This window comes from Microcebus murinus, chromosome 19 (assembly GCF_040939455.1).
Source record: "Microcebus murinus isolate Inina chromosome 19, M.murinus_Inina_mat1.0, whole genome shotgun sequence".
Taxonomy (NCBI): domain Eukaryota; kingdom Metazoa; phylum Chordata; class Mammalia; order Primates; family Cheirogaleidae; genus Microcebus; species Microcebus murinus.
In genome coordinates this window covers 3,563,443-3,581,649 of record NC_134122.1, presented here as the reverse complement: position 1 = coordinate 3,581,649, position 18,207 = coordinate 3,563,443, and the positions used below count along the sequence as shown (strand labels likewise).

Below are 18,207 nucleotides of genomic sequence, written 5' to 3'. Positions count from 1 at the left end.
CGCCCGGCCGCTCCGCCACATCTGCAGCTCGGGCAGGGAAGGTGGCCGCGGCGGCCGGGCCGTGCGGGGATGTCTTAGGGAGGAGGGCGGGCGGGAGGAGGGAGGAGGCAGGCGGCGGGAGGAGGGACCGGCGGGCGCGGAGGAGGGCGAGGAGGAGGGGCGCGGGGGGCGGCCTCGCTCCCTCCCTCGCCCGCTCCCGCCCTCCCAGCAAACCCCTCTCGCCGCCGCGGCCCCAGGCCCGGGGCGCCAGCTGCCAGGCGGGGCGTGCGCGTCGGGGGGAGGGGGCGGCGGGCCGCGCCGGGCGGAGGGCGGGGGAGGGGAGGGCGGCGCGGGCGCGGGGAGCGGGCACCGGGAGGGAGGGAGCAGCGGGGGCGCCCGGCCGCCGCCGACCGCGCGTCCTCCTCGGCCCCGTCCTCGCTCCCCCGCGGCCCCGCCCCCGGCGCGAGGGCAGCTCTAGGACACGGCCTGGCGGTGGCCTGGGGGGGCCGGGGGTAGCCCGAGATGTCCCGCCCTCGGGGAAGCCCGGGGAGGGGGGCCGGCCGCGGGCCCAGAGGAAAAGCCCCAAGGATGGGAAGATGGAGGAGGTCGCGACGGCCGAGGGGGCGGGGACCCCTCGCCTCCTCCTGCGGGGTCACCTTGGCCAGGCCCCCCGCGGCCCCGGGCGGCGGGGAGGGCGGCAGGAATGCTCTCCGCAGGCCCCGATTTCTCCGCCCAGCCCAGTTCCAGGAACGCGCGGGCAGCGCCCTGCGGGCAGAGCCTCCGGGTCCCGATTCCCGGCGGCGCAAACCAGGGTTCGAGGCCCGGCTCTGCGCCTCGCGCCTTGCCCTTGGCCTCAGTTTCCCTCAGTGTGGAATAAGAACGAGGACTGATCCCGGGCAATCCGGGCGTCCACTCAGCCCCTATCTTGATCCCGGCAGTTGGGACAATCGGCGTCCAGGAGCCTGGGCACCGCGGGGGTTCTCGATCCCGCCCGAACCCTCAGCGCCCCGCGGTGCCCGCGGTCAGTAAGTGCAACGCGTGAGGCGAGCGAGAGCGCCCCGCACCCCGCCAAGCTGGTTTCCACCTCCTCGTGTGGAAGCACAGCCTCGAGTTCCTCAGCGTGTATTAGTTGGGCTAATCCTGAACCCCCGCCCAGTCAGCTTCTTGCTGCGGTGCTGTCGGGTGGCAAATCCGGGTTCAAAAACAGCCCGCCTTACGTGGTCGTGGTGGCGCACGCCTGTAGTCCCAGCTACTCGGGAGGCTGAGGCAGGGGGATCGCTTGAGCCCAGGAGTTAGAGGTCGCTGTGAGCTTGGCTGACGCCATTGCACTCTAGCTTGCGCGACAGAGCGAGACCCCGTCCTTAAAATAAAAAAAGCAAAACAACCCAGTCCTGCTGTGGGCCGACCCTGCACTTCGCTGTTGGCTTTGAGGAGCCGGGAGACGAAAAGGCGTTTTAGAATCGGCATCCCCTAGAGGTGAGGCGTCTGGCTCTGTAATTCCGTCTTCATTCCTGCTGTCGCTGCCGCGGTCCCCATCCTCTGTGACAAAGCCTGAAGGGCGTGGGTCGTGTTTACGAGGCATCCCCGGTGCATGGCACAAGGCTTGGCACACAATAGGCGTTCACGAGCCGTTTGCTGGACACACAGTAGATGCTCATTATATTTCGAGTATGGTGAGTGAATGGGCAAGCACATAGTAGGCACTCATGGCATTGTGGGTGGATGGGCAGGCACACAGTAGGTGTTCATAACCTATTTTGTGGACACAGATGCTCGTTATGTGTTAATGTAATAGACAGATATTAGGTGCTCATGACCTATTGCGTAAATGAGCACATAGTAGGTGCTCATGACCTGTTGGTTGATACAAGAAAGGGAAGGCCCATTTGCCTGGAGGAAAGGCCAGGAAGGCAGTGATTTGGAGGTGACCTCCCCCCAGTCGGTCCCCATCCCACTGCAGTCTCCCGAGTGTGGATAACGTGGAGTGTGGCCGGGTTAAACATTAGCCGGCAGCTGGGCCCCGGGGGAAGGCCAGCTTCGGGACCTAGCGCTTCCAGGAGGGGGCTCTTAAGGGCCGACTCTCCGGGTCCGCGGACTAGCGCGTGTCAGGAGGAGCGGAGGCTAAGGGCCGCAGAGCGCCCCCTCCCGGCGCCGGGAATCGCTGCGACTCGAACAGGATCTCAGACCTGCAGCCAACCGCCTCCTCCTCAGATCCCAGCCGGGCAGAGCTCCAGCCCTGGGGAATCCAGGTGTGTAGAAAAAGGAGCACAGATGCTGGTTTAAATCTGTTAGCAAAAATGTTTATCGAGTGCTTGCAGGAGTGTTTTTTCTTTGTTTGTTTGGTTGTGGGTTTTTGTTTTGTTTTTTAGGCTCTAATCCAATATGAAGCTTGCAGGAGATAGACCTCAATCAAGTGACCAGAGAAATCAGACGACCCCTGCGCCATGAGGGAGCCTGGACCATGAGAAATTTCACCCTCGAGGGTCTTTCTCAGAGATTGTTTTTCTGCATGTGCTCCCAGGAAGAACTTGGACCTGGGATCCCCCCCCTTCCGTGTTCCCAGATTTGTCCTTTCTGAGGCTGTTGTGAAGATGAAATGAGGTACGCTCTCAGTACACGTTAGCATTCACTGCTAGGTGTCGAGCCTGGCCCAGCTGGTGTCTGTTTTGCTGCCAGTAATCCCCTAAACTTGGCTGTTTGGTTTTTGCAAAACCGACAAGAGGGAAGAATGAACTCTGTAATCTTGGTGGGGCTCACCCAACCAGAAACCCCGAATTCTCATCCAGTTCTTTCCCTGTAGCATACCTTTTATTGTATTCACAACAACTCTGAGGATGGGTCCTATTATGATTCTCATTTTATAGAGGAGGAAACTGAGGCACAGAGAAATTCACTAAATATGGCCAAGGTTTGAGACATAGTCCAGACTGCAGTCTCCTACCATTGGTCTGGGGTCTGATTCCCAAGCACGGTGCTCTAAACCACTGCCTCCCTGGGGCATCAAATAGCTGGCAAGGTGGGGTTGGGGACATTCAAGAAGGCAAGGCTCTGAGCTGTTTTCTCTGGGTTCTGCTTTCCCACGACAGGAGGCAGCACCTGCTATAACAGCCAAGCCAGGCCCGAATTCCTCCTTGTTAATGAAAGGTAGGCAGGGAGGGATGCCCCCTCATTGCCATCCTGCTGGGCTTCCTCTGGAGGGAGGATCGTTTCCTGTATTATACTGTAAGTTCCCCAAGGAATAGGACACTGGGACATTATCTGCTTTGTCCCTCTCCCTGCAGGGTCCTACCCAGGGCCTGGCATATAGTAAATGCTTTCTGAATATTGCTGATTGATATGTTTTGGGGGCAGAACTTGCTTCCCTAATCCTTCACCAGTAAACATTAATTGAATATCATCTAGGTTCCTGTTCATTCAATAGATGCTTATTAAGCATTCTGATGTGTTCATTCAATAATACTTATGGACTGTCTACTGTGTGCACTGGGCTAGGCAACCCCACCCATGCCTTCAAGGAGATAGATCTCTTGGTCTAGTGGGGATACCTCATCTGTCAGTACCTAGAGGGGACACAGCTCACTCAGTCACGTACATGCACCTGCCACTGCAAGGAGGGTGTCTTACACAATGTAGGAGCTTAGTAAATGGCTCTTTAATGCACAATGCTAGGTCCAGTAGGGTATCAGCGGCTACTATAGGCACAGTTCCTATCTTTTCAGAATCTAAGCTGAGAGTAATACCAGACACCGTAAAGAAGTAAGCCTTAAGACCTACATTGCAGGTGTAGGAGAGATGATAGGAACCAGGATGGATAAATAGCGGCAGATGCTGAACTCTGGCCCTTGACCTAAGCCAAGCCCTTTGACCTCTCTGTTTTTTTGGGGTTTTTTTGTTTGAGTTAGTCTCACTCTGTTGCCTTGAATAGAGTGCCATGGCGTCAGCCTAGCTCACAGCAACCTCAAACTCCTGGGCTCAAGCAATCCTTCTGCCTCAGCCTCCTGAGTACCTGGGACTACAGGTGTGCACCACAATGCCCAGCCAATTTTTCTATTTTTAGTAGAGACAGGGTCTCACTCTTGCTCAGGTTGGTGTCAAATTCCTGATCTCAAACGATCCTCCCACCTCGGCCTCCCAGAGTGCTAGGATTACAGGCGTGAGCCGCCCGCATCCAGCCTCCTTGACCTCTCTGAACTCAGTTTCCCCATCTGTTATATGGCAATCCTCAGGGTGCCTATCACCATGGGCTGTGTGAGGCTCAGTGCAGAGAACACAAAAAGGGCTTCCACCAGCACCTGGCAGGGAAAAAGAGCACAGTAAGTGGTAGCTATTATTAATGCAGCAACCCCTGGTGAGCAGGGCCCAGGCACAAGCAGGAGTGATGGAGGGAATGAGATCAGGATGACTTCTCAACCTTGAGCTGGAGGCCTGGTGAGCTTCTCTCCCCATTGGCGCTGGCTTGCTGAGCCTGCAGGGCTGGGGCTGTCTATGGGTGGGGTGTTTATTCTGGGAAGCAGCCTGGCTGCTCCTCACGCCCTGCTCCAGGGAGAAAGGAGGCCCTGGAATGGGAACGGAGGCCCTTGCTGGGCCTGGCACATATGACATAGCGCCACCTGCCCGCAGGGCCCAGGGCTGGAAATGCCCAGGAGACACAGCCCTAGAGCCTGGCTGGATCTGGCAGGTTTGAGACACTCTCCCTGAGGGACTCACCTGCCCCTAGAAAAGTTGTCCTGGAGCGCCTGCAATGTTCAGCTTTTGGAAGTCTGGAGACTGGGCCCTGCATGCCAGGGCAGGGATGAGGCTCCTGGGCTGGGGGCAGAATGACAGCGGTGGTGGAGATGTCCATGCTGGCTTTGCTGCCCTTAAAGGAATCCCTGGGCTTCATCGTGGCTGGCTTCATGAACATGGGTGGGAACTATGCAACTGCAAAATACCCTTAGAAGGGCCCAAACTTGGTTGAATGTTCTGTTCTGTTGTCACCATCTTGAAATTCTTAATCATTTTTGAACACAGGGCACCCTCCCACCCCCGCATTTTCATTTTACATTGTGCGGCCCGCCCTGCCTTCTTGCTTTGGTTTCGCCCAGCATGCGGCTTCCCCCTCACATCTGGGCACGCAGACCCTCCCCTCAGCCACCCCAGCAAGCCCGGAGAGCCTCAGCGAAGCCCCAGGTCCGGAAAGGTGGTGGGGGACCAGCACCTGTCCTCAGCCCGTCCGGACCAACCTTTCCCGAAAAGCCGGAGGCGAGCTGTGTGATCCTGGGTAAGTCACTCAACAGTTCTGGGCTCCCGGGTTGGTAACCTTGCACAGGTTTTTACCTCAGTTGAACTGCTGGGAGGGTGAAAGGCAGGGTGCCTGACACAGAATGAACGCTCAGGAAATTAGGACTATTATTCTGTTTTGAAAACGAGGATTATTACAGGCGCTAACTGAGGGGGGGCCGTTCGGCAGGGATCCCCACGGACCTGCCCCAAGGAGGAGGAGCCGTCCTTCCCGGGGCCCCGCCCTCCTGCCTTCCCAAGGAGGAGACCCCCCGAGGGCAGGGACCGGGGAGCGGAGGAGCGGGAGCGACACATTTTTGAGTCGTGACCAAGTGGAAACTCCCTCCCCGAGGCGGAAGCCGGGGGCGCCCCACTGGGGCCGGAGCCGCAGCCGGGTCGGGATTCCAGGCCCGGGGGCGGGGTGCCGCGGGTGACCTGGGCCCCGCCCCTCGCCGCCTCATGAATATGGATGAGCCGGCTGGGGAGCGGAAGTTCTAGGCGACTCTAGCCCGGGGGCTCCGCCCCCGCCGCGGGCACGCGGCTGGGGGCGTGGCCCTGCCCGGACGCCCCGCCCCTGCCGCCCCTCGCGGGGCCTCCTTCCGGCCGGCGCGCCCCGGACGTGACCTCGGGGGGCGCGCGCCAGAGCCGCCGACGGGAGGCGTCCGTGGGCCCCGCGGGAGGGCGGTGTTCTGTGTTTCTGACTGGAGCCGGGCTTCCAGTCACTCCCGGGAATATTCATTCCTCCTGGCGCTGGGGACACTGGAGTGAAATGTAGAACGGCTCTGTCCTCATGGGGGTTACGTTCCGGGCGCGAGAGGCCACCCGCGAGGCGAATAAGTAACACGTCCAGGACTTAAACGAATGCCCGAGGCGAGGACATGGCAGGGGACCTCACTGAGAAGGTGACTTGAGTCAAGACCTGAAGCAAGCGAGGGAACAAACCATGCGGGGAGCTAGCAAAAGAGCATTCCAGAAAGAAAGAGCATCCAAGGCAAGGGGACAGGGGCAGCCGAGCATTGAGACCATCGTGGCTGGAGTGAAGGGGGGAGAATAAAAAGGGTGGGATAATAACAGTAATGTGCCAGACAGTATGCTAAGTGCTTTATGCATATTATTTCCTTTCATCCTCAGGACAACCCAGAGGTGGCTTAACTATGTAACTATGGTTATTTGGGAAGAAATTAGGCTCAGGAAGGTTAAATAACTTGCCCAAGGTCACACAGCATGGAACTGGCCAGATCAGCACTGGAACCCAAAGAGACTGATGCCGTTGTCTGAAACATAACCCAGGCAGAGTGGGATGACCTTGACCAAGACTGGTCTTCCATGCTGTGCCTCAGTTTCCTCCCAAAATGCTGAGAGAGGGGGTGGTGATTGACCTTCTGAAGTCAAGGGTGGGCAGGCAGGGCTCTGTTTGCTGCCGGTCAGCCTTAGAGCCAGCCTCCCATAATGCATGGCCAGCAGCCGGGGCCCTGAAACCCAGCCTGAAATCGGTGCACAGAACAAGGGTGTAGCAGAGCATTTGCGGACAGCTGTTCTCCTGGGAGATGCTTTTGTTGTCTGGCAAGCACTTGTCACCTCTCCAGGCTCTGGATCAGGTACAAGTGGCTTCAGGAAGGGAGGGCGGAAGGGCGGGAGCCAGAAAGAGGCTGCCTCTGATGGCAAGGGAGGGAGTGTGGGGGCCTGTGTGGCTGAGGGCTCTGGAGCAGCAACAAAGGCCGGCTGCCAGCCAGCAGCCACCTTGAAGGCAGTGTCACCCAGCCTCCCTCCGTGCCTCTCTCCTTAACACACACACACACACACACCACCCAACCCCGTGCCTGCTGCCCAGGTGAGGGGTGAAGGGCTTCAGGGCTGCCCATCTGGACTCTGCTGGCTGTGTGATGGCTTCTCTGCAGTGGGAAGGGGAGAAGTGTTTTTGTGCTCATGTGACGATTGGTATGTGTCTCTGGTCCCAAGGCACTGAAGGCCCAGGGGTCTCTAATAGGGACAAAATGGCAAGTCATCTAGAATTCGTCCCTTCTCTGGCTTGGTGTGAAGGCGCTGGGTCAGGAGCGGGACCCCACTCTCTGTGTGTGAGGAGCTGGGCTGCTCCATGAGCCCCTGCCTCAGGTCACCAGTGAGTCTGAGGTCCTGGTGTGACAGGACCGAAATGGAACCTACTGTCAGGCCCATTTTGAGAGGGAAGCTCAGAAAGCTAAGTGGTTGGCACAAGAGCACACAGCTGTAGAGTAGCAGAGATGGGATTCAGTTCAAACCCTTTGGCTGCAGGGTCCAAGCCCTGTCCCTGGGGGAGCTCATTCACCTCAACAAGGAGGGTGTACTTTGCATTTGGCCACTTGCTTGACCAAGTGGGGTCCTTACTTGGAGACACCGTTCCCCCCACACACTCTGGAGGGGCATAGGGATGACAGGGGATAATGACCAAAGGAGACAGACACTTTCTGCTCTTCCTCCTTCTAGCCACACAGTTCCCAGTTGCCTCAGCCTTAGCATTTGGAGTGAGTCAGTCAGTCCCTTCGCAGGGTGAGGCTGGTGGAGTTGGGACCAGAAGCACCTGAGAGGACAGCTGGCAGTGTCACCCACCAGGGGCCTCTTCCTGTGTGAAGTCGGGGCTTTGGTCTTGGAGCTGGGCGTGTCAGGTGAATGACTCCACCTGGATGCCTGGGACTTCTCTGCACACCTTGGCCTTGAACTGCATGCACAGCTGGAGCTACAGCCACTGCCCAGATGGGTGTGAGTGTGGGATGCTGGGGTAAGGGGTAGCTGGTGGGGGCAGGGATCCCCTGGGTGGCCCCAGTAAGGTCTGAGGCCACACATGAGTCATGAGACTGATGTAGAGAGAAGACGGGAATGGGAGGAGGGTCTCGTGGAGACAGTTATTCTCTGTGGCCATCGTTGCATGTTGAGCTGGTCCCTTTTTCCCTCTAGAGTCCTCACCTCTCTAGTGAAATTCTGGGTCTTAGAGCCCCACTAGGCTCTGGAACTCCCAGCTGAACATCTGGGCGGGACCGGGTATCTGTGTGTTTAACAAGGTCCTATTGTAACACTCATGGTCCTCTGACTAAACCTTGAAAACCACTGTCCTGGACCTCCCAGCCAGGAGAAACCCCTTCCGGAGCCTTCCAGCAGCTCCCAGCCCAAGCGGGATGTGTGATTGTTTTCTGGGACTGAATTGAAATGCATTCCAGTCCCTGTAGGAGCACTGTCATCATCAGTGAGTGGCTCTGGCCACAGCCCTGTCTCTAAACCTCCCCTGCCAAGTTTCTGCACAGATTGGTTACCTGAGGCCACCCACTCACTGCTGAGTTCCAGGCTGCCTGTCCTTCCTTGCTCTATCCTGAGCTGTCTCTACAGCACTTGGCACTGTGACCTTGCAGCTGAGACCCCAGCAGTCAATGGCTTTTCCTTCACGTTCCACTCACCTCCTAAATCCCTCCAGGGTCCCTCCCTCTGCCAAATGTTAGGGAAGACTGAATATTCCCTGAGGTTCTATCCTGGAACTCCTTTGCTTGAGGCTTTTCCTCAGGTGACAGGGCCAGAGTGAGGGGCAGCCCCGTCTCTACTTGAAAGAGCTCCTGGCTTTCACATGTGGCCTCTGGGCTCACTGGCCTGCATTTCTAGGGACTTGCTTGGTATCTGGAGCTCTTCCAAATAGACTCTTCAATTTGAGGGGAATCTAGCTACACCTGTCACCCTAAGGTGGCCCAGCTGATTCAGATTCTGCGCAGGGCCTTCCTGAAGTTGCACACTCAGTAGAGGAAAGCTTGTGATATTGACAGGGCCCCCTGAGTAGCCGGACCTCCCTTCCAGAAACTTCTGAGGTATTTTTCTTTCCCTGATAAAATGTAGTGCCATCTCCTCTTCCTGAGCTGATGCCCCTGCTGGTGTGTGTCCTGGTGCCTCAGGCTTGCAGCTGGGGGTCTCTGCACCACTGCCCTCCCCGGCCCCACCCAGGCAGGCTCAGTTTCTGCTTCTGCAGGTGTCCTGTCTCCTGCTGTCCCTGTCAAAGGGCTCTGCAACTCCAGCACTGGGGCATCAGCTGAATGGGCAGGTCCCCCCTGGACCACGCTGACAGGCTCAGAACTGCCAAAAGTCCCATCTCACAAGGCACTTGGGTTGATATCACATGACCACGTCTGCCAAAGTCCCTGGCACATAATATTGCCTGATTTGAATTATCACGTTCTGTCCTCAAAATCACCCTCCCTGGTGGTCGCGACCATGAAGCACACTTTGTAGATGGTGAGAGGGAGGCTCAGAGACGCCAGTGGTTCACCAAGAGCGTGAAGCTGGGAGATGTCAGAGGTGAGGTGGGGTTCAGTCCACAGCCCGAGCCTCTACCATCTTCTGCCATCCTCTTGGTGCTCTTACTTCATCTTGTGTTTGTTCATCCGTTTGACAAGTCCTTATGGCCTGCTTGCTCCGTGGGCTTGCAGCAGCGAACAGACGGATGGTGCTCTGCCCTCACACAGCGACGTGCTAGCAGAGGGACTTGCCCAAGACCTCTCTTTCTCTCTGTCCCTGGGGTCACAGACCTGGACCGCCCTATCCAGCTTCCCCCCTGCTTCTTATGCGTGGTGGCCTTCAGACAGTAGGCATGGGCTGGATTGGGGTTTGACCGTTGTGCGGGAGGGCCTGGTTGCAGTAGGGGCTGCTGTAGGGGTTTAAGGCATTGGCATCCTCAGGGTGGGGGCAGTCGCATGGAGGGAAGAGGGCTGAGTTGGGCACCACAATTCACAGGCCAGGCCAGGAACAGGCGGATGACCTGGAAGAAGCCATCAGTGTCCCCTGCCTGGGGCATGCCAGGTTCCTAGCAGTACCCACACTCTGCCCTGGTTCACCAGGGTCCCCTCCACTACCCACAGTCTCCTCACTCGGGGGAGCACTGGTGCTGCATTAACATTAGCTGGCCTTAATCTGGCTGAAGAGGCTACTTCACACCAGCTAGGATGGCTGTGATAAAAAACAGTGTTGCTGAGGACGTGGAGAATTGGACCCTCATACACTGCTGGTGGGGTGTGAAGGGTGCAGCCACTTTGAAACAGTCTGGCAGCTGCTCAGAGGTTAAACGTAGAATTACCAGATGCCCCAGCACTTCCACTCTAGGTATACACCCAAGAGAAATGAAAACAGATCTACACAAAAACTTGTACAGGAATGTTCATAATAGCCAAAAGGTGGAAACAACCCATGTGTCCAGCTGATGAATGGATAAGCAAACTGTGGTCTATCCATACAGTGGAATATTATTCAGCCACAAAAAGGAATGAAGCGCCCATACATGCTGCAGCAGGAGCAATCCCTAAAAACATTGTGCTGAGTGAACAAAGCCAGGCAAGAAGAACCATGTACTGTGTGGCTTTCTATGAAGTGTGTGGCTTAAGCAAATCTGCAGAGACAGAAAGTAGATTAGGGGTTGCCTGAGGCCAGGTGTGGTGGTGCAGGCAGCAGGGTTTCTTTCTGGGGTGATGAAAATATTCCTGAATTGATGGTGGTGATGGATACCCACTGTTGTGAACATCCTGGAAACCAGCAAATTGTCTACTGTTGTGTAATTGTAAAGTGGAGAAGTGTGCAGTGTATGAATTATATCTCACTAGGGCTCTTATAAAAAGCGTTAGCCAGACCCCTGCTGCAAAGCTGACAGAAGGTGCAAGAAGAGGACTCAAGGACTTGCTGAGCACTTGGGGGAAATGCTTCGGGCTTATGTTTCTGTAGTTTTGGGGAAGTGATCGCACAATTGATGGGACAGAGGAGGTTTCCATTCATCTTCAGGCCTCAGCTTACATGTTATCCCCTCAGAAAGCCTCCACACCCCGTAACTCTCCCTTGTCACTTGCCTCTGTCTCAGCCTGAGTCTCTTCCTTTGACAGCTCTCCCCACACTTGGAACACTTTCCTGTCTGTGGACCTCATATTGTCTGACTTCCTCAGCTGAGGTCCATGAGGTCAGGGGCTTGTGTGTATCTTGTTGATCACATAATCAGTGTTCAGTGGATACCTGCGGGATGAATGACTCCGTATGGATTGATAACAGCTGTGAGTGTAGGGCCCTTTGGGTTGAGGTAGTGCCCAGCGCAGGGAGGGAGTGAGCAGAACAGCTCAGGGTGTCTAGCTGGTGGTGTGTTTTTTTTTTCTCTCTCTCTGTTCCAGCTCTGGGAGAATGTCTCTGGAAAGGAAGCCCAAAGCCTGGTCTGGCTGGGAAGAGGTGGGAGGGGAGGGGAGGGGGTGCAGGGCGGAAGTCTGCAGCCCCAGGCTGCCGAGGGTGTGGTGTCTGTGTTTGCACCTTTGGAATGTGGCTGATTCACTCTGGGGGGAGCCATATGCCGCCACCACCGCCTTGGATCTGACATCTGGAGGCTGAATTCCAGGAGGAGAGAGACAGATTCCTGCAAGTAGATGCCAACTTTGAAGGTCAAAGTGAGAAATGGAAGCGCTTTAGGCAGGGGCCGAGAGGGTCCAGCACCCCCGCCAGGGGCTGGGAGGGAAGCAAGGTTGGTCCCCAGGCTTGTCGCAGCCCCTGAGCTGCCACAGCCTCCGTGAGCTCTGTGGTCACCTGGGCTCAAAGGCCAGTTCCTTAACAGCTCCTGGAACTGCAAAGGCCAAGGCCTTACAGGGTTCAGTGCTCAGCAGTGTGGCTGGGATGCCGGCTGGCACCTCCTGGCCTAGCTTTTCTGCGTTTGCTTTACTCTGGGCCAGGGCCTCCTGCGGGTTCCCAGCTTGCATCTCAAGGATTAGCAAGAGCCTGGGCTTGCCTTTCCGTGGTGGGAGTTGGGTCCCAACCCACCCTGAAGGGATCCCTAGGCTGCTGATTGATGGGTCCGGGTTAGGAGTCGCCCCAACACAGGGCTGACACCCCTAGTGTCCCGACCTGTGGGACCTTCTGTTACTCGTGGGGGTCGAGGGGGACCGTGCCTGAAAGAGATGGGCGAGAGAAAGGAACAAGACCAAGCAAATGGTTGTCAAGGTCTACTTTACTTGGATTCTTAGGTTTTATATACAGAAACAAGGAAGTAGAAACAGAAAAATTGAGTGGGGGGATGATGAGGCTTGGGTGTGGGCCAATCAGCCCCAATCAGCGTCTTATCGGCATCATCGGAAGCTGTTTGTGATTGATCACTCAACTTCAACCTGGCAGGGGGTCGGGAACAATTGCAGGTAGCATGCCCTGAAGCAAGCACGTCATGGAATGCATTCTTCTCGGAACTATAGCTGGAGGGCTGGGTGCTATTTTCGTCTTAGGCTATTTTCCGGGGCAAGGCCTGTGAGTAGGACAAATCGTTGGGATGTGGAGGGTCTTAGTCTCCAACACCCTAGGGCCACATGGAGAAAGTGGGAGATTCCTAAAGGAGTGGCACCCCAATTCTGCTAAGCTGCCTTCACTGGACTGGCCACCAGGGCTGAGCTAGGCGCCGTGCTCAGCTTCTTGGGCTTTTCCCGACCAATGTGCTCCTTGGGTTAAGTCTCTCCTTTAAGCTCTTGGAAGCTCATTTTCTCCATCTATGAAGTCTCCTAGGCTCCTTTGGAGGACTGAGTGAGACGGTGCATGCAAATCCTTGGTATGTGCCTGGCCTAGAGGAGGCGTGACAATAACTAGCATCTGGTTCCCTTTCCCTGTCCCTGTGTGATCCACCGTGAGCTTGTGTGTGCATGTGCTTGTGTGTGTGCACACATGTTCTCCAGGGAGTTTTGTGTTATTGGATCTCTCCCCCACAGCGTTAGGGCTACACTGGAGAGGTGGGAGGGGCAGGAGAGGGGTGAAGGGAGAACACGAAGCCTATCCCAGCGTGTGGGCCTCAGCTGTGGGGCCGCGTGCCCAGGCCTGTCTCTGGGAGGCACCTTCTGTACCCTCGGCTCCACCTGGGGCTGGAGGAGGGTCCCAGGCGTCCTCCCGCCCCAAAGAACTGCTGCCTGCGTCCCTCCCACGCCACATCTGGACCACATCTGGTCATTTGACATTGGTGGAGTGGCCCTGAGTCAGCCTTGCTGATTACCCATGTTCTCTTCCCTGGGACCCTGGAACCTGGGGGTAGCTCAGAGAGGAAGGGTATTCTGGGGCTCCTCAGAGGAGAAGACCCAGTGCCCAGAGTCAGAGCCTCTTGGACACTTCAGGAGTGTCTTTGAGCTTCTGGGATGGCAGAGAACAGGTTAACTCTAAGCTTTTTGCTGCTATACATGAACCACCAAAGTAAGGCACCTCCTAGAATTCACCTGGGGTGGTGGAGTGTTAGAGCTAGTGTGCCACCCCCTGGGCTCAGCGATGTCCCCCTCTGAGCCGCTGGGTGCCTGCCTGACTCACCACGCCCCCTGAGTCCTCCCAGTCTCAGCTCCAACCCCACCTCCTTGGACGAGTCTTTCTGGACTGGCCACTTAAACCATGGTTATTCTTGTCTATATGGTGGCCATAGGTTCAATACCTCTGGACCTTCATGGGGACACTGCGTCAGTCAACACCACAGTCAGTACTTGCCCACGTCCTGCCTGCACTGAGCACTGTCTGGACAGTCCTCCCAGGCTCTGCCAGGGCCACACTACTCAGCTCTCTTCTGGGTGTCAAACATTTTTTTAAATTCGTTCATCCGGCCTCTTCCACTATACATACAGCAGTCCCTGAAGATGAAGGACACAGTAATGAGAGTTACATTTTCTGAGCTCTTAACTAAGTGCTTTTAACAAATCAAGATATAATTCACATACCATAAAATTCACCCCTTTAAACTTTATAACTAGTGGTTTTTAGTGTATTCACAGAGTTGTGCAACCATCACCACCATCTAATTCTAGAACATTTTCACTACCCCCAAAAGAAACCTTGTACCCACTGAGCAGGCACTCCTCAGCCCTCTCTTCTCCACACCCATGGCAACCACCAATCTGCTTTCTGTCTCCGTGGATTTGCGTAGTCTGGACATTTCAAATAAATATGTGGTCTTTTGTGACTGGATCCCTTCACTTAGTGATGTTTTCGAGGCTCACCCACATTGCAGCATGGAACAGTACCTTCTTCCTTTTTAAGGCTGAATAATATCCCATTGTGTGGATAGATTACATTTGTCAGCCATTGGTCAACATTGGGTTGTCTTCATCTTTTGGAAGTTATGAATAATGCAGCTGTGGATATTTGGGTGCCAGTTTTTACGGGGATATAGGTTTTTAATCTTTAAGGGCTTTTTGACAAACACTTGGTTAACCCCACAGCACGCCTGTGAGGTGGGTACTGGCACCCTCTCTCTCCCCTCCTGCAGGCGAGGAAACTGCAGCTGGGAAGGGTGAGTGGAGGTCCCAGGGTCCGTGGCATTGGATTGTCTGGCTCCTGATGGCTGTGATGCCGACCGAGGTGTTTCTGGTCATTTCTAGCAGTGACTGGCCAAGTGCTACCACAGGAAGTGTTGCTGACTCTTCAAACGGCCATGAAAACTTGCAACCTGAAACCCCAGAAAAAATCTGCAGTCTGTCCAGGTGAAAGTCTCCACTGGTGGTTCTCTGACCCAGGGGACACTACTCAGGTGGTCAAGGGAGGTCCCTCCTGCCACAGCAGAATCACCATTCCAGATCTGGGAGCCAGGCTTTTCCCCGGCTCCCACTGGATGCTGTTCACAGCCTGCACCACCTCGAGGGGTGGCAGTCCCAGACGCTGTCGGCCTTTTTGTCTTCTGCTGCTTCCTGTAGGACCCAGGGCTGAGTCTCATTGCTTGCCCTCTTGCATGTGGCACACAGATCATTTGGCTTGGCTGGCAATGAGCTTTGCTCCTTCCACTTTTTTGCATGGCACAGTGGGTGTGAGTCCAGCCACTGGACAAGCCCAGGTTAAAATCAGCCTTGCCACACTCTGCCTGAGTGGCCTTCCGGCAAGTCTCTGCTCCTCTCAGAGCCTCTGTTTGCTCATCTGGAAGCTGGGGTCACAGATACAGTACTTGCTCACACAGCAGCTGTACGGCTGCTGTGAATAGCAATAGGGTTCTCACCCCGTGCCCAGTGCTGCTCACAGCTGTGGTTGATCTTGTCCTTAGTGTATCCCATGGTCCTTGTGCAAAGGCAGGCTGGCACCCCTGCCAGGAAGGGGGTGGGAGCCTTGAGTCTCTCCTGCCCCTGGCAGCAGGAGGCTCATTTGCCTGGGAGCTTCCTATGGACTCAGTTTGGCTGCAGTGGGGAGAGTCCAGGCCAGGCCTCTGAGGCTGGGACCCAGAGGGACCTCCTTGTCCTCCCAGGTTCTCCAGGCTCCCCTCTTCCTCTTCCCCACCCACTGCTTCCTACAAATCTCGGCAGGGCCTGGTGTATTCCCTGCTGGTCACCTGGGCACAGCCCTGCATAGCACAGACCCGTTGCTGCCTGGTGGCTAAAGGGCTTGGACGCTGGCAGTGACCATGGACCACCCCAAGTGGAGTAGGTGCCACAGTGCCTGGTCTGAGGCCGGAGCGGCAGCTGTATGGCAGGGACGTGGACCAAGGAAGGGAGGACCAGGTGCCCTCCTCTAGCTCCTGCCCGGAAAACCGTCTTCCTTGCTGCTGCTCAGCCCTTCCCAGCCCTGCCCCTCACCCTGCTTCTCACATTTCAGCTTCTGAGCTACTGGCAGCAGCACACCAGACACGGTAACCCAGGGTGTGCTGGCGGCAGCACAGCCTGAAACGGGCAGCAGGGGCCCAAGGTCTGCTGAGGTGAGGGAGAGAGAATGCTCCTAAAGCCAGTCCTGTGCTCCCCACACTGCAATGCTTATCTGGCTTCCTTCCTTGTCTGCCCATACTTGAAGCCGCAGCCTCTTCTGACCCCTGTGAATTGTTCTTTCCTCTGACCGTCTGGCACGGACTGGCCACAGAGTGTGGGTTGTGTGTCACCTCGAACCTGACCTTGTCATTTCAAGGATGGCCAGGCGTTCTCCCTCCATACACCTCACCACACCCAGCTGGACTCCCCTCTTGCCCCTGCCCTTACGTGGGCAGGGCTGGGCCTCCAGGACCAGGTGAGCTCTCAAGTTCCGATGCCAGCAGGAAGCCATTTTCCAGGGCTGCCGCGCAGGACTCTGGAAGGAACCTGGAAGGAGTCCAGGCTCTGGCAGGGACCAGCTGTGATGAGCTTGGGCAAGTCCTGGGGGTATGATAATAGGACTTAGGGTGCCCTTGTGTGGGTGAGACAAGGAATGCAAGGAGAGCCACCCAGGCAGCATCTGGCACACAGTGGCGCTGACCACTAGTGCTTACAAACACGTGCCTCCCGGGCTCACGCCGGGCTCCAAGCCAGCTCCTCCCCAGGAGGGCCAGTCCTGGTTTCCCGGCCACATCCCCCACCTTGCAGCCCACCCGGGTCTGATTTTTCATTAGCGCCAGCCTCTGTCCCTCCCCTGTCCTGGCTGGCCCTAGCCCTCCCTTTTCTAGTCTCAAATGGGACTTGACATCCCACCTTTTCTCCCCAACCTCTGTCCATTCCATGGGAGGAGAGCCAGCTGTCTAGAGGGACCCTGGAGACAACACTTACAGTGGTCCTCTTCCCACATCCCCTGCTTCCCACCTTCCTCCTGAGCCCAAGACACTCCCTCCTGGTTCCAGGTGGGCCTCATCCAACCCTTCACCCTCCCCCATCCTGTCTGGTGGCAGACTTACTCTCCTTTGGGGGTTCTGCCCTCTCCCCCTCCCTCTGGAGAGGGGGCCAGGCTGGGTGGCAGGTGTCTCCATTCTGGTCCCATCTTTCCTGCTAATTCTTTGAGGTTTCAGTGTCAACATGCCTCAGGCTACTGGTCGACCTGGAGAAATTATGGTAACTGTCCTGAGGCCCTACAGAAAATCAATCGAGGAAGCGGTTAGACAGCCACTTCTGTCTAAAACAGAAATAGCTCGGCCTGCGTGGCCATGAATTGAGTGTTTCTATAGGGAACGCTGCAGTTGGAGCAGCCGAGTGCTGGGTTCCTCCTTGCTGACACCATGAGAGGCAGAGACACTTCCCTTGGGGAAAAGTCCCTCGGGGAGCTGAAAACCCCTGAGGGGTGTGGGAGGAGGAGGGGCCCAGCGCAGGACAGGGCAGTACTGAGGGGCAGGAAGAGGTGGGCCACAGAGAGGGCATGGGGACTCCGGCCACCTCCAGTAGGGCTGCCACCAGCTTTGTTCCAAGGTGAATCAGCTCCAGCTGGATGATGGAGGTGGGCATCGGAGGTCAGGCCTACCAGGCACCCAGGCAAGCCGGGCACCACCCAGCTGGATCTGCAGGGCCCAGGGGGCTGCAAGGTGTCAGTCAGTGCTGCACCTCAACACCTGCCCTGCTTTCCCCCAGGCAGCCTGTATGCCGGGCGCCCCCTGGTGGTTGGGGAACCCCAGCCTTGTGAGCCCCAAGAATTGGAGAAGACCAGAGTATTGGGGGATATTGAGCTCTGCTGCAGACCCCAACAGGGGCATCTGACCCCATTCTGCCTTCCTGGGAGCAGGAGGCTGAGGCAGGAGGATCGCTTGAGGCGAAGACTTTGGGCCCACTGTGGCTGAAGAAAGGAGGCCTGAACCCATTGCTGCAAAGGATCCTGCCTCTTTCTGGGGCCCCCAGACTCCTGGCCATCTTCAGGGTTAATAAAGCTGCTTTTTAATAACAGCTTTACTATGTATAATTCACATACTACATAATTCACCCATTTAAAGTGTACAATGCAGTGGTTTTTAGTATATTCACAGAGTTATGCAACATTACCACAGTCAATTTTAGAACACTTTCTTCACCCCAAAAAGGAACCCCACACCCATTAGCAGTCACTCCCCATCTCCCTTCCTCTCAGCCCCAGGCAACCACTCATTTACTTTCTGTCTCTGTGGATTTGCTGCTGTGGCCTTCCGTGTCCGGCTTCTCTCACTGATCTCACGTTTGTTTTTTTTTTTTTTTTTTTTTTTGAGACAGAGTTTCACTTTGTTGCCCGGGCTAGAGTGAGTGCCGTGGCATCAGCCCAGCTCACAGCAACCTCAGACTCCTGGGCTCAAACAATCCTCCTGCCTCAGCC

General features: G+C 56.3%; 1 long non-coding RNA gene across 1 annotated transcript; it reads left to right on the top strand.

The window, feature by feature from the left end:
* The first annotated feature begins 496 nt into the window (after positions 1 to 496).
* Positions 497 to 17,809, top strand: LOC142862415 (uncharacterized). The gene is made up of 3 exons (XR_012913474.1): positions 497 to 2,580; positions 3,066 to 5,239; positions 14,598 to 17,809. It is a non-coding gene; the product is annotated as an uncharacterized LOC142862415 (long non-coding RNA).
* Positions 17,810 to 18,207: the final 398 nt, after the last annotated feature.